The sequence below is a fragment of the Heloderma suspectum genome, chromosome 2, assembly GCF_057233095.1.
Source record: "Heloderma suspectum isolate Gila_16-S chromosome 2, 16-S_ref, whole genome shotgun sequence".
Lineage (NCBI taxonomy): Eukaryota > Metazoa > Chordata > Lepidosauria > Squamata > Helodermatidae > Heloderma > Heloderma suspectum.
In genome coordinates this window covers 398,171,468-398,183,430 of record NC_139459.1, presented here as the reverse complement: position 1 = coordinate 398,183,430, position 11,963 = coordinate 398,171,468, and positions in this window count along the sequence as shown.

Here is an 11,963-nt window from a genome sequence, read left to right as displayed (position 1 = left end):
GATGGTGCCCGTGGGCTCATTCCTGCTTCCCCAGAAACATAGCACCACAGCAAAACAGGGACAATGTGGGGATTTGCAAGGGATAGAGGCAAGGTAATAGCCATCACACTTTTTGAATAGGGCCAGTCAACAGATCTCGGAGGAGTAGCAATACATATGTTGCTGCATAATTACTTACAATTTAATGTCAATAGGAGGAGGGTGGGAGAAGGAGGTAGGATCAAATATAGGATCCATCATAGGTAAGGCCCCACTAATGAGGTGGTCTCCTGGTCTGAACAAATTCCACGGATTATTTTGATTTTCCATTAAATTCAATGGGCATTTTGCCTTCGGCATCCTCCAGGCTGCACAGGGCAGCTTCAGAAATAGCAGCAGCAGGAGCAGCAGTATCGTGCTAGGCATGCCTGCCGCTGTCACCTCCCTTGTGGCTGCTCTCTTAGAAGAAGCCAAACCCTCTCACAGGATCAAGGCCACAGTCAGTCAGTGCCTTTGCTGATATAGATGGATGGAGTGCAGCCAGGGCTTCTGATCTACCGGGGATATTAAACCTCATGCCAGCAGCATCCCTGCCTGCCTTAAACCACAGCCCACACTAAATGGTGCACAATTTCTTTATGTCCCATTCCTTTCACGCTCAGCGCAAGAAATTACTTCATGTTGCACCTGACTGTGATGTTTATGCGGGGTTTCTTGGCCTCAAAAGCAATCTTCTGGGAAATCCCTGGAGCTTTGCCACGAAGAAGTAGACTCAATCACCATGATTTTTATAATTGTGAAGGAAAGACTGACTGACATGTGGCTCCATGAGCTGATGTGAGCCTGCAGAAAAACATGCTTACGACATGTTACTGATGAGCCACATCCTCTTCCATGGGCCAAAGGAAACTGGACTGGACTGAGCTTCAATCATCCAATCTGGGATATAAAAATGTATCACATAAGTCATTTTTTTCTTACAGAAAGTGGACCTTTCTTAAACCAAGTAGCCCTGAAGGCCTCAGATGATGTTACAAAGTACTCCCAAATTCTACTAGTTGGGGGAAAGGTAGCCTTCAGTTGGAATAGAGGCTCTATTCCAGTCTTGGAACATAAGAAGCTCCCTGCTGGATAAGACCACCAGCCTATCTAAGCCCAGAGTCCTGTTTCGTACAGTGGCCAACCAGATGGTCCAACAGGGAAGCCCACAAACAGGATATAAGAGCAACAGCACCTTCCTGCTTATGTTCTCCAGCTATCAGTATTCAGAGGCATACTGCCTCTGATAATGGAGGTACTATATAGCCAGCATGTCGCCATTGGTAGGCTTACCCTCCATGAACTTTGCCTAATCATCTTGTGAAGCCATCCATGTCACTAGCCATGAAAAGGCACAGTAGAAACCCCTCCAATATGAAAAGTCAGGCAAAGACTGTCCCAATCTGAACTTGATATCAGATATGTGAATGTGACCTCTTGTTAACATCTTTCTGGTGCCCCCTTTGTCTCCTGATCTCCACTACCCCTCCATATTAGCATTTGCACACTGAAAAATCCGTATTGTGCAATACTTTCGTTAGGCCCACTCAAACAGCACAAAAAATGTGCAAGCTTTTGAGATGACTTTTTCTCAGAAGCTAGGACATTGTTTTGCTGATCTTTGAGTTGGCCTAATAAAGGTATTTCAAAAAATGGATTTTTGATTTTTTTTCTTATGTCCAACACAACTTTGTGTGTATGTGTGTGTGTGTGTGTGTGTGTGTGTGTTTTCATGACTTCCAAGTTGCAAGTTATATCTTGGGACGACCACCACAGATGTTCCCACCAGATAATACTTTGATCCATGTAATATGCATGTAAAATAGGCACGCATTGTGCTGAGGTGGTGGTTGTTTAACTCCTCCCATGCAAGTTGTCTAAGACAGATGCATATCCCCCATTCCTGCCAGAGGGGTAGGTGGACAGAAGTGGCATGTGGGGGGATTTGAAAAGAGAGCATCCGAAGGGACCAAAAATACCAGTCATGATCATGGCAGAGGGAGAGGGAGGATTATGACCTTTAGAGATAATGCTGTTGCCCACACAGCTTGCACAATCACACCATATCCATATCATATAATATCTGCATTAAGCCCATGCCAACAGCACAGAAAATGTGGCTTTAAAAGAGGCTTAGATAAATTCCAGGAGGTGAAAAGCTATCAGTGGCTACTAGCCTTGATGGCTATGTGCTACCTCCAGTACCAGAAGCAGTGAGCCTATGTACACCAGTTGCTGGGGAACATGGGTGGGAGGGTGCTATTGCACTCATGACCTGCTTGTGGGTTCCTGGTCGACAGCTGGTTGGTCACTGTGTGAACAGAATACTGGACTGGATGGACCTTGGTCTGATCCAGCATGGCTCTTCTTATGTTCTTATGCTGCGTTCTTATGCGCAAGCTTTTCTGATTGCTTTTCCTCAGAAGCTTGCATATTTTGGGGTGGGGGTGATCTTTGAGTTGGCCTTAATGAAGGTATTTCAACAAATGGATTTTGGATTTTTTCTTATGTCCAACATGGCTGCCTCTGTGTGTTTTTAAATGACTTGTAAATTGCTAACCTTACTTTGGGATGACCATCACAGATGTACTCACCAGATAATACTTAGATAATACTTAGATCCATGTAATACACATGCATGCATGAAAAATGGGCACACATTGTGCTGAGATGGTCACTGTTTACCTTGCCCCATGGAAGTTGGCTAAGACAGAGGCATATTCCCCCACTCCTGGCAGAGGAGTAATAGCATGGGAGGTGATTTAAAAACAGACTATTCCAAAGGACCAAAAATATCACAGTCACAATCATGGTCAGAGAAAGAGGGAAGCCTGCAAAATCACACCCCATGCAGCCTCCTTTGCTCCTGATGGTCCTGTTCCATCAGCTGAACAAGAAGGTCATCGTGTATTGGCCAGGCAGTAGGGGATCATAACTTCTTTGAAAGCTTGGCAAACAATCCAGGGAACATACACTGGATTGCAGAGGTTATGCCCATTTCGTAAGAGCATCCAGACCCCACTTGAAGAACAAGAGGTCCTGCCTTAGTATGCAAAACAATCAATGCAGTGGATACTGGGAGTCACTGGGCCTTTGACTTTCACTCTTGGAAACCTTTGTTGCCTTAATCCAGCCTTCCTCAACTTGCCGCCACTTTATATCCCTAATAAGAACATAAGAAGAGCTGTACTGGATCACTGTGCCCATGGTCCCAGCAACTGGTGAGTGTAGGCAATAGGCATACTGACTATGATACTGAAGGTAGCATATCATCATCAGGACTAGGCCATTGATAGCCTCATCTTCCAGGAATTGGTCTAATTCCTTCTAAAGCCATCCAAATTAGTGGCCATCACAAATTGGTGGCCATCCAATCCCTTTTAAAGCCATCCCAATTGATGGCTAAATTGGCACTTTGGGAACAGGGAAAGGTTCATGGCAACCGTGAGGTTTTTTAAAAGGCATTTTGAAATGTGGATCAGCTCTTAATTGTGGAGATCAAAACTTTGAAATGAAATTGTGGAAATCGAAACTTTGAAATGCTTCCTGTAGTGTTTGAAAAAAAAAAACACACATTGACTTGAGGGACTGAGAAGAGCTCCAAAAGGATCTCTTCAAACTGGGACAATGGACATCAAAATGGCCAATGTGGTTCAGTGTAAGCATGTATATAGTGATGCACCATGGGGCAAAAAATCCCAACTTCACATGTATGCTGATGGGATTTGAGCTGGCAATGGGGTTGTGGTGGACAGCTTGATTAAAACATTGACCCAGTGTGCTGCTGCTGTAAAATAGGCAAATTCCATAATTAGGAAAGGAATAATAAAAAAAAACCTGACAATATCATACTGCCCTTATACAAATGTATGTGACCACACTTGGAAAACTGTGTACAGTTCTGGTCACCGCACCTAAAAAGGCTATTATAGAGGTTTTTTGGGGGGAGGAGTGCCCAGAAGAGCAACTAAAATGATCAAAGGGCTGGAGCAACTCCCCTATGAAGGAAGGTTACAACATCTGGGGCTGTTTAGCTTAGATAAAAGGTGAGTGAGGGGGGACATGATAGAGGTGTGCAAAATTATGGATGGTGTGAAGAAAGTGGATAGGGAGACATTTTTCTCCCTCTCACACAATACTAGAACCCAGGGCCATCCCATGAAGCTGAGTGGTGGTGGGAGATTCAGGACAGATAAAAGGAAGGACATCTTCACACAGCGCATAGTCAAACTATGGAATTCACTTCCATAAGATGTAGTGATGGCCACCAATTTGGATGGCTTTCAAAGGGGTTTGGACAAATTCCTGGAGGAGGAGGCTACCAACGACTATTAGTATTGATGGCTATGTGCTACCTCCAGGACCAGAGGCAGTGAGCCTATATACACCAGTTGCTGGGGAAAATGGGCAGGAGGGTGCTGTTGTGCTCATGTCCTGCTTGTGGGTTCCTGGTCGACAGCTGGTTGTCCACTGTGTGAACAGAATGCTGGACTAGATGGACCCTTGGTCTGATCCAGCATGGCTTTTCTGATGTTCTTATTGTGCCTTGAGTCTTCTGTACCATGAGGCTGGGATTATGGTGACATGTTCCCCTGTGTTGAGACTGTTCATGGAGGTTCATTTTGCCTTCTCCATGGAAAGATCTCAGGTAAACTATCTCCATTTCTCTGGAGCAGTCTTCCTGAGGACCTGTCACCACCATATGTTTGGTGGTGACAGCATAATGTCCTCTTTTGAGACATTTTCTGCATGCTGTCTCCCAAACTGGGCATTGGTTTTTCCTGTTGTGTAGCTTGCCACACCATGGACACACTTCTGAATCTTCTTCAGTGTGTTCATAGCCTTTGAAATGTTTCCACTCCAGGTTTGTTTGTGGAGTTCTGAGTATGCAGCAGACTGAAGGCCCAGGGGGACGAATATGAAGAAAAAAAAAATCAGAGTAGAGTTGTTTCCCCCTTGTTTATTCAAGGACACCCCCCCCCCTTACAATGTAAACATTTGCAAGTTGGGACAAGATGGGAAAAAAGTCCCATTCTCTCTTGGAATGACTGAAATTAAATGTACAGTACTGTGCAAAAGTCTTAGGCCACCATTAGATTTGTTGTTTTAGCAACGGTATAATGACCATATATAATTATTTCTCAGTCTCTTCATTAGAATACAACCAGAAAATACAGGAAATTTGTATGCAGTGTTCAACAATAGAAAAAAAATCAGAAAAAACAGCTTCCATAGGCTAAAGTGGCAAGTATTTAATGTGACCTCCCCTTACACTAGAGTAACAGCAGGCGTCTGGCCAGGAATGGTCTTTGTGGAAGGGTAGCAGCCAAGAAACCACTATTGCTGAAGGGGAACAGGGTGAAAAGGCTAAGATATGCTAAAGCTCACGAAGATTGGAATGAGGATCAGTGGAAAAGAGTATTATGGAGTGATGAATCCAAGTTTGAAATTTTGGGGTCCAATCATTGACAATATGTGAGAAGAAGAGCTGGAGAGAGATGGACGAATGAGTGCTTGCGGCCTTCAGTGAAACATGGTGAAGGGTCTGTCCTGGTTTGGGGCTGCATTTCTGCCAGTGGTGTTGGTGATCTTGTCTGTATTGATGGGATCATGAATGCTGAAAACTACAGACATGTTTTAATTCCTCATGCCATTCCTTCTGGAAAGTGCCTGACTGGGAATGTTTTCATTTTTCAATAACGATCCCAAGCACATTGATAATGATAACGATCCCAAGCACATTGCTAATGCAGCAAAATCATATTTAGTGAGGAAAACAGCTGATAAAACACTGACAGTCATGGACTGGCCTCCACAGAGTCCAGTTGCGAGCGGAGATGGGTTAAAGAAGATGCAGACAACTAGCTTGGGTTGAAAATTGGGCCACATTTATTGAAATAGCTGCAAAGGGGTAACTAGGACGGGCATCTAACTGTGTCAGCGGCTAGCTGGCACTTCTTGGGCGAAAACACACCCAGCCTGAGGGGTGGCAGTGATCTCGCCATCCCTCGGGACTGCCCCTTCTGGGGGAGGTAGACCTTCCGGTGTCACCCCCAACCCGGTGCCGCACAACACCTGGGTGAGTGAGTAGGGTTGGTCTCCCAGGCAGCCCTTATCCCCCCGCCGAGCCACACAACCCATTTGGGGGGCCTCAAGCATCACCTGTCACCATAAGGTGTCTCTGCATGCACGCCATCCCTACTTTCCTGTTTTTGCCCATCCTAGCCGCCACAGGAGTCACAAGCCTAGAGCTTGTGAAACTCCCCCACCTGCGCAGAAGAACTTCCTGCAGGCCCCTTTGCAGATCAGACAGAAATATGTTATACACTACATGAGACAGGCGGACACTGTCCGTCCTGCAATGCTCCCTCCATGTCCACAGAATTCCCTGGCGGGTGGTGCATCCATCACCTCATTTGCATAGGCCATCAGCCATTTCTCTGTGCACTTTCGGATGTCCCCTGCCACTGGCAACGTCATTCCATTCCTTCCCATTGATCTATGGGAGCAGTGAGGGCTGCAATAGGCTACTTCTGGCCAGGTATGCCGGACCACCTGCACCTCAACCAAGGTCTGTTCGATCAGGTCCTCGCCTGGCTTACAGCCGAAGTCCTTCCTCTCAATGTGCAGCACCTGGACCTGTGGAGGAAGACTGATGAACTTTAGTGGAACAGAGTGAGGAGGGGTCTCCCACCGCATGCCTCGTCTGGGAAGCCACTGGATCTTAATGTGACAGTGTGACAGAAGCTGAAGTCTGAAATCAATGTACAAGCCCTTCGTGCAGCTCCAGACGTCATAACATGCCCATGTAAGGGCTCCCGTTCCGGCGTACGACAAGTCTGCTGGTCTAGAACATAAACACATTGGGACAAGCAAAGCGATAGTTATGTCAGGAAGAAGCAGACGACTCGCTAACGCAGGCCGGAGCGCTGTGAAGCCCCTTTTGAAACTGCCATAACGTGCCTGAGAGAGAAACCTCCAGCAACTATCATGGAGACTGCTTCAATGTAGCGACTGTGGGTTCTAAACTGCAGAATTACCTAGGCCTAGCGGGGTAGAGTTAATGTAGAAACTGCGCAAATTGCCCTTATGTCAACAGTAAGCCGTTGGATTGGTACAACGGAGGCCCTTCCTCAGACCCATGGCATTCCATAGAATCCTAAGGTCCCGACGGGACACTACCCATTGATTTGCATTTGGCCATGGGCCACTCCCATGCCCTTGCCATACCGATCAATTTCCTGGCCCCTCCAGGAAATTCCTGACTTGTGTGGTGGATAACTTCCTCCTACAGAAAGTAGAGGAAGGAACTAGAGGATCGGCTATCCATGACTTGATCCTAACCAACAGAAATGACTTAGTGGATAAAGTAGCAGTTACAGGAACTCTGGGGGAAAGCGACCATGTTGTACTTGAGTTCTTGGTTCTAAGGGAAGCAAAAGCCGAGTGTAGTCAAACGCGTACCCTGGATTTTAGGAAAGCTGATTTTCAAAAACTCAGAACAATGATCAGTAAGGTCCCATGGCAAGCGATGCTAGCGAGAAAAGGAGTCCAAGATGGGTGGGAGCTTTTAAAAAAGGAAATTCTCAAGGCACAATCACAAGCAATTCCAACAAGAAGAAAAGGTGGAAGACAACAGAAGAAGCCAATGTGGCTTCACAAAAAGCTTAGGGATGACCTGAAAACAAAAAAGGACACATATAGGAAGTGGAAAGAAGGCCAAGTAACAAAGGAAGAGTACAGGCAGATAGCACAGAATTGCAGGGATGGCGTCAGGAAGGCTAAAGCTGAGAATGAGCTGAGGTTAGCAAGGGATGTTTAAAAACAACAAAAAGGCTTTCTTCAGCTACGTGCATAGTAAAAGGCAGAGGAAAGAAAGGGTGGTTCAGCTATTAAATAAGGATGGCAAAACGATAACAGATGACAAAGAAAAGGCAGAGGTGCTCAATTCCTACTTTGGCTCAGTCTTCTCCCAAAAGAGGGTCTATGACCCCCCTGGCAAAGGCGAAATGCAGGCTGAAGGGGCAGGATTGCAGCTTGAGATTGACAGGCATATGGTCAAGGAACACCTCACTACTTTGAATGAGTTCAAATCTCCAGGGCCAGATGAACTGCATCCTAGAGTCATAAAGAAACTGGCAGAAGAACTCTCAGAACCGCTGTCTATTCTCTTTGAGAAATCATGGAGGACGGGGGAAGTGCCAGATGACTGGAGGAGGGCTAATGTTGTCCCTATCTTCAAAAAGGGTAAAAAGGAGGAACCTGGGAACTACAGACCAGTCAGTCTGACATCAATCCTTGGGAAAATTCTGGAGCAGATCATAAAGCAATCCATCTGGAAGCACCTTGACAACAATGCCATGATTACTCGAAGCCAACATGGATTTGTCAAAAACAAGTCCTGCTGGACAAATCTGATCTCATTTTTTGATCAAGTAACCTCCCTTGTAGACCGTGGGAATGCTGTAGACATCATATACCTCGACTTCAGCAAAGCTTTCGACAAAGTGCCCCATGATCTCCTGATGAGCAAACTAGCTCGAAGTGGGCTAGATGAAACAACGATCCGGTGGATCCACAGTTGGCTACAGAATCGGACTCAAAGAGTGCTTATCAATGGGACCTTCTCAAACTGGGGAGAGGTATCGAGTGGGGTACCGCAGGGCTCAGTCCTGGGCCCAGTGCTCTTCAACATTTTTATGAATGACTTGGAGGAGGAGGTGCAGGGAATGCTGATCAAATTTGCAGATGACACAAAATTGGGAGGGATAGCTAATACTTTGGAAGACAGAAACAAAATTCAAAGTGATCTGGATAGACTGGAGCGCTGGGCAGAAAACAACAGAATGACATTTAATAGGGATCAATGCCAAGTTCTGCACCTAGGAAAAAGAAACCAAATGCACAGTTACAAGATGGGGGATACGTGGCTCAACCACACTACAAGCGAGAAGGATCTTGGAATTGTTGTCAATCACAAGCTGAAGATGAGCCAACAATGTGATGTGGCTGCAAAAAAGGCCAATGCTATTTTGGGCTGCATTCATAGAAGCATCGCTTCCACATCCCGGGAAGTACTAGTTCCCCTCTACTCAGCACTGGTTAGGCCTCATCTGGAGTACTGTGTCCAGTTCTGGGCACCACACTTTAAGAAGGATGCAGACAAACTGGAGAGGGTTCAGAGGAGGGCAACAAAGATGATCAGGGGACTGGAAACAAAGCCCTATGAAGAGAGACTGAAAGAACTGGGCATGTTTAGCCTTGAGAAGAGAAGACTGAGGGGAGATAGGATAGCACTCTTCAAGTACTTGAAAGGTTGTCACAGAGAAGAAGGCCAGGATCTCTTCTTGATCATCCCAGCGTGCAGGACACGGAATCATGGGCTCAAGTGACAGGAAGCCAGATTCCGGCTGAACATCAGGAAAAACTTCCTGACTGTAAGAGCAAGATGACAATGGAACCAATTACCTGGGGAGGTGGTGGGCTCTCCCACACTGGAGGCATTCAAGACGAGGCTGGACAGCCACCTGTCAGGGATGCTCTGACTTGGATTCCTGCATTGAGCAGGGGGTTGGACTCAATGGCCTTGTAGGCCCCTTCCAACCCTACTATTCTATGATTCTATGATCACCAAATGCATAAGTGGGTTACATTGGGCCAGACATGCACCTTGAACTGTATCAAGGCCCTCCGGGACAAGTCGTACTTGGGAGCCCAGACCCACCCTGAATTCCTAATGGGGGGGGGGGTTGATGAAGTCCATTAAGGCTGCTGTGTGGACAGGGAAATGTTTTCCTGGAAAGCGCAAATGGAGTGCCATTATCCCCAGAACCCAAAAGGGGTATCTGGGGAGAGAGGGTGACTAAATTTACTAAAAGCAGGCAACATCTATGCCCAATCCTATATTGCCTGACGAACCCAAAATCTGATTTGAAGTCAGAGAATCCCACCATTGTGGGCTGGAAGGCTAAGTGGCCAGCTTGCGACTTATAGTCCCATATAGTCTGTTGTTCCTAAGGAGGCGCAAAATTGCAGCCGATGATCCATAGGTCAGGTCATGAATCCTAGCACTGAAGCTTTGCCTAATGCGCGGCACACCCTACCGCTCTGTCGCAGGTGGCTGCTGTACGGAGAGCCCTGGAATGCAGGATGGCATGCCTAGCTTCAGTCTCCCAGCCTCTGCAAGGATGTGATCTGGGAATGGAGCAGCCACGGGGCAAAAGCCCGGAAGTCCCTTACTTAATTTCATGACAAAGTGTCAACCATTGTGTTTGTCTAACCCGGCACATGGTAGACCCAGAACCAAATGTTGTAACACCGACACTGGAGTGCGGGCACATTGACACATGACATCACCCTCCGATTTCAGGAGGACAAAGGATGAATCACGCGGTCACGTTGACATACCGAAGGGGGGGGGTTACTGACTTGTCTATAAGGTCATTGAAGATGTGCTCGGAGACTTTGGCCACCACTCTACAGGCCACTACCCTCAGCACGATCGGACCTGCCCTAAGAGCCCGAAACCACCTTGGACGGCAGCAGAACCAAGTGAATCTGCAGACCGGCTTTGAGGAGCGGCTCACACCTCCGCAAGGAGGTGCCATTAAAGCCCTACCAAGTAGAAGCCATGCCTATGGATACTTGCGCGCAGCAGAAATAACCCTGGTTCGATGGTGCGGAAGCCGCAGACCCTACATTGCCCAGACTGTGCCGGCACGAGAAGGCACAGTCAGGGGCAGCTACCCTAACTGTGAAAAGAAGATGCCCTACAATATCTCACATGCCCCCCCCCCAAGGAAAACCCTAGGAAGATGTATAACTGCTTGAAGCTGTGCTCAAAGGACCTGAAAGTTGTCCTGAGGGAGGCTGGAATAACGCCTAAGGGTATCAGATTGGCTTTACCAAATGTTGATGTGGGCAACAGGCCCTGAGCCTTTGTGAGCTAAGGGACACCGAGGCAACAGGAAAGGGAAGCAGTGTTCGCATTAGGTCAGAACATTGACCACCGTCTTCGGACTCCATGTAGAATATGCCCACCAGGGACCCGTGGACGGGATCCTGAACCAAGACCACTGCCCCGTCGACTAGGTGTGTTGCACTGAACACAGATGAACAGGAATCTCTTGATTAACAGGCTGGCCCTCAGGGAAGAGAGGTTACGAATCAGGATAAACTCCCTAGATGATTTCCTGGGCACCATTTCCAGAAGGGAGATCCGTAGAGTAGATAACGGGGTGTGGGGGGGGAAGGGAGGGGGGCTATAATCCTTCTGCAAGTACTGCCTTGTTAACCTGTCAGGAACCTATCGACGCCTTGGTGAGGAGCAATGTTGCTTACGAGGTAAGGAAGGCGTGTGTTGACCTAGAAAAGGGGGTGAGGTCCTAGAACCTAGCCTAAAACCGTGTTCCAAGTTAAAACATGTTCCCCCCATTGGGGTAGCGACTTAAAGTCGGAGTAGCAGCACCAACCTAACCGGGCATGGGCCCATGAGAGCTTCCTACTGTCTCGGCCTTTCCAAGGGGGGGGGGCTACCATCCCCAGGCATTGGACAAGGGGAGGACAAGTACTGACTGCTACTTGGGAGCACTCATGATGGAAAAGGCACGGGTTCTGGGAATATGCACCTTTGGGGCTGTATTCCCAGCACAGACAGCGGTGCTGAAGCAGCGGATCCGCCATAGGCGAAAGGCCATTGCGGGAGACAGCCTGGTGAATGTGGCTATTGCCAGATCGGTTGCAGAACAGGCCGGGAAGGAGTCAAAAGAGGCGCGAAAGGTCCTGGTCCAACAGGTTCTTGTGCAGAGAAGGGTCAATGGTGGCCCTCCTGCGAAAGGCCTCGATGTAAGCCAGTCACACACCTCCTCAGGTGAAAGCCATTAGGAGGAGGAGTAGCCCTGGTGGCATACCAACTTGCCAGGTTAGCGTAGGGATCTGATATGCCA